This window comes from Mandrillus leucophaeus, unplaced genomic scaffold, assembly GCF_000951045.1.
Source record: "Mandrillus leucophaeus isolate KB7577 unplaced genomic scaffold, Mleu.le_1.0 Scaffold126, whole genome shotgun sequence".
NCBI classification, from domain to species: domain Eukaryota; kingdom Metazoa; phylum Chordata; class Mammalia; order Primates; family Cercopithecidae; genus Mandrillus; species Mandrillus leucophaeus.
In genome coordinates, this window is record NW_012100987.1 from 662,643 (window position 1) to 667,196 (window position 4,554).

General features: G+C 46.6%; 1 protein-coding gene across 1 annotated transcript in view; it reads right to left on the reverse strand.

Moving 5' to 3' along the window:
* The window catches only part of LMO7 (LIM domain 7), a 249,361-nt gene that overhangs the window by 234,261 nt on the left and 10,546 nt on the right, over positions 1 to 4,554 (reverse strand). The window lies entirely within an intron of this gene.

A 4,554-nucleotide genomic window follows, 5' to 3' on the forward strand; every position in this document is an offset into this window, starting at 1 on the left:
CAGGCTGCAGAGCAGGGTCGTGGCCTTGGCACGTGCGGCCGCTTCCCCACGGCGGAGTCCTGCCCCCGCTCCGCCCGACTTCCAGGTGGGTGCGGTGGAAGGAGGGTCCCTGCCCCTCCACCACGGCTCGCCGCTGAGGGTTCGAGCGAGCGGGAGAGTTCCTTGCATTCCCCACTTCCCGCCCGCTCAGCCCAGTTTAGGCTGTTTGATGATCGCCCTCTCCTGAGCGTCAAAACTCCCACCATTCGTGGTTTAAGGACACTCAGGGGACAGCGAAGTGGCAGGTTATGCGGTATCCGTAGCGGCCCTGGGTGGGTGTGCAGGGCCGCGGGGCGGGAGGCGCACGGGTCGGTTTGCGTGGGTCCTTTTCACACCAGTGCTCAAATCAGGTGTCCACAAAGGAGTCTACACATCTGTCTGAGCAACCTGGGCCCTCACTCCGCGCTCCTGAGGCACTATCCAGGCCACAGGTTGATGGCTTCATCTTTGGAGGAAGATAAAGACCAGTTTGTACTCTGCTGAAACTAAAGCAACCCCTTGTTCTTATTTTTCTGGTTGTTTACTTTTTATGAAGAAAAACATTAGATATAGAGCAGAGACTAGTAGAATACTACCTAAAACCTAGCGTCTGTATTTAACAACTATTTGCCTTTTGCCTTATTTATCACCTTTTCTGCTGGAGGGTTTTATTTTTTAATTTTTAAAATTGTATTTACTTGTTTTTGTTTTTTGAGACGGAGTCTCACTCTGTCTCTCAGGCTGGAGTGCAGTGGCACCCTGTCGGCCCACTGCAACCTCTGTCTCCTGGGTTCAAGCAATTCTCCTGCCTTAGCCTCCCGAGTATCTGGGATTACAGGTGCCCACCACCATGCCCGGCTAGTTTTTTTATTTTTAGTAGAGATGGCGTTTCACCATGTTGGCCAGACTGGTCTCGAACTCCTGACCTCAGGTGATCCACCCACCTCGGCCTCCCAAAGTGTGTGTGTGTTTGTTTGGGGAAGGAGTCTCGCTCTGTCGCCCAGGCTAGAGTACAGTGGCGCTATATCAGCTCACTGCAAGCTCTGCCTCCAGGGTTGACGCCATTCTCCTGCCTCAGCCTCCCGAGTAGCTGGGGCTGCAGGCGCCCGCCACCGTACTTTTTTAGTAGAGACGGGGTTTCACCGTGTTAGCCAGGATACCCTCGATCTCCTGACCTCATGCACCCGCCTCGGCCTCCCAAAGTGCTGGGATTACAGGCGTGAGCCCCCGCACCCCCCTGTTCTTGTTTGCTCTTTAAGTTTTTTAAGAGACAGCTCTGTTGCCTAGGTTGGAGTACAGTGGCACCATCATAGCTCGCCGTGACCTTGAACTCGTGGACTCAAGCGATCCTCCTGCCTCAGCCTCCCAAGTAACTGCGACTACAGGCAAGTGTCACCACACCCAGCTAATTTCTGTGTTTTTTGTAGAGAGAAGGGTGTCACTATGTTGTCCAGGATGGTCTCAAACTCTGACCTCAAGCAGTCCTCCCACCTTGGCCTCCCAAAGTGCTAAGCCATCACACCTGGTGGAGAGTTTTAAAGTAAAGATAGGAAATTTCACCCCTATATGGTACCATATACATATCATTTTTAAAAGGACACTTTCCCACTTTGGGAGGCCGAGGTGGGCGGATCACGAGGTCAGGAGTTCGAGACCATCCTGGCCAACATGGTGAAACCTATCTCTACTAAAAATACAAAAAAAAAAAAGTTAACTGGACGTGGTGGTGGTACTCGGGAGGCTGAGGCAGGAGAATTGCTTGAACCAGGGAGTCAGAGGTTGTAGTAAGCCAAGATCACACCACTGCACTCCAGCCTGGTGACAGAGCGCAACTCCATCTCAACAAAGAAAAAAAAAGAAAAAAAAGACACTTTCCTACATAAACATAATGCTATTTTCACACCTAACTAAAACTAACAATAATTATCAACTCGTATCAAATTCTTCCAACTGACCCAGAAATGTCTTTTACAGCTGACTTACTCAGACCAGGATCCAATCCATGACTACCCATTGCATTCGAGTGCATCTTTTTTAACCCAGAAGAGACTCCTCCTCCTCCACACTCCACCTTTTTTTGGAATGACAGTGCCTTGTTGAAAAAACCAGACTGTCTTCTGGATTTATCTTAGACTTCTTTGTGGTGTCTTCAACATATTTCTCTTCTCTCTGTACTTCCTGTGCTCTGGAAGTTAGCTCTAATAGCTAGATTGGAACCTCTCTCTTCTGAGTAAACAGTTCACCACCCACATTCTTCCGGATTGGGGTGATGGTTTTTGTTAGGTTCATTTTTGTTCAGCCACTTTTTGCTGGCACTACCTCTAGTCTGTGGGTCTGTTTTAAAAAGCTGACAAGCAATCTTCAGGAATACAACTGTTCCTGCTGAAAGGCAGGCCACTGACTGAACCATCTCTTCGCCTCTTGGCTACGCCCTGATCAGGACGAACCCCAAAAGAAAAGGGAACGATGAAAGAAACTGGGAAGATATTTCTCTCTTGTTGGCTATTCAAAAACTTTTAAGTGCGGCGAGGCACAGTGGCTCACGCCTGTAATCCCAGGACTTTGGGAGGCCGAGGCGGGCAGATCACCAAGTCAGGAGTTCACGACCAGCCTGGCCAACATGATAAAACCCCATCTCTACTAAAAATACAAAAAAATTAGCTGGGCATGGTGGCAGCCACCTGTAATCCCAGCTACTTGGGAGGCTGAGGCAGGAGAATCGCTTGAACCTGGGAGGGCGGAGGTTGCAGTGAGCCGAGACCGTGGCACTGTACTCCATCCAGCCTGGGCAACAGAGTAAGACTCCATCTCAAAAAAAACAAAACAAAACAAACCAACCAAAAAAAAACAACCTTTTAAGTAATTAGTGAATACCTCATATGTGCTAGATGTTATAAGTGATACAAAATTTTAAAATTCTAGATGCTGAATCCTATGCACTATTCAGTCCAGTAGGACATTCTGCAAGCTTCACAAGGATTATTATTCTTAGAGTTAATATATACATACATTACACTATTTAAAGCCCCTGCTGTGTAACTAGCTTTGGGGGCGGCAGCCCAGAATGTTAAGAAGTGCACAGCCTTGGGGATCTGAATGCCTTACAATATTAGCAAGCTACCAGAATCACTAAGTTTCCATTTCTTCATCTGAATAATGTGATAATACTTCAAAGGATTGTTGTGAGAATTAAATATGATGGTGGATATAAAAGCCCAAGGCATTGCTTAGAATAGACGCTCAATAAATGAAGGTTGAAGGTTATTTCCCTTTGGTCTCTCTTTCTAACAGTGTGTCACATTTTTCCTACAAAATGGGAATTTCATGTATTTGTTCAAATAGTTATATGGAAAGGCTGGAGGATTTTGCAAATCCTGTTTCAAGTCGGCTCAGGCACCAGTCACTGCTTGGCCTCTTTAATGTTGAAAGTTTGCAACTCAGAATACCTAAATATAATTCTTTGCCTCCTAATATCAGTCATTAGAATGTTTTACCCTTCTGGAAAGATTTATACAGCTCTACAGAGAAATGTACAGCACCTGCCTTAGGAGTTTGAAATGAAATTCACAACAACAAAACATCAAAATTTGTATTTATTTTCCAAAGGAATTTGAGATACCTTTCAATATTTAAAAATGTAAGACAGTACAATTGTCATATATTGATGCATTAGTGATTAACTCTTGATGGGAGAAAGGGGTACAATCTTTCTGGAAGGTCACTTAGCAATAAATATAAAAAGTTTTTCAAATGCCCACACTCTGTCCCAGCAATTCCACTTCTTGGAATATATACCAAGGACCTGAGCAAACATAGATGCACAGAATGAAGTAATGGTATTAGACACAGAGATGCCCCATAGGAGTGTCATAGGAGGACTTGCTTCACAGGAGGACTTGCTGCTCAGCCTTGGAGAATGTGGTCAACAGATACCCCTAGCTATCAGCCCCTTCAGAGTTGACCTCAGCTGCAGAGTGCAGCCTCACCTGAGGTCCCTCCCCTCCCAGGACAGCCCTCATCTGGTCAGTGAATGACAAGATTATAAAAGCCTAGCCATTTCCACCCAATGGGACAACACTCATAGGCCTTTACAGTAGACCCTGGGGTCTGCTGAGGCTGCAGGACTGCACCACAGTTCACCTTCTCCCTCGCCCACACCTGCTCCTTCCCTCTTCCGTTCACAGGGATCTAGCCCTAGTTAATATCTTACACCTCCAATGCCATTTCTGTCAGCTTCTGAGGACTCAACCTGTGATGGCATCAAGCATGACTTGTTAAGAATGAGAATCCCAAAGCTACCAAAACCCCTAACAATAGAGATGGTGGAGTAAATTATGGTTCCTCCATAGAGTGAGATATTGTGCAGTCACTAAGAATGTAAAAAGAGGCCAAGTGCAGTGGCTCACACCTATAATCCCAGCACTTTGGGAGGCCAAGGCGGGTGGGTTGCTCAAGCTCGGCAGTTCAAGACCAGCCTGGGCAACATGGTGAAACCCCATCTCTACTAAAAATACACAAATTAGCTGGGCATACTGG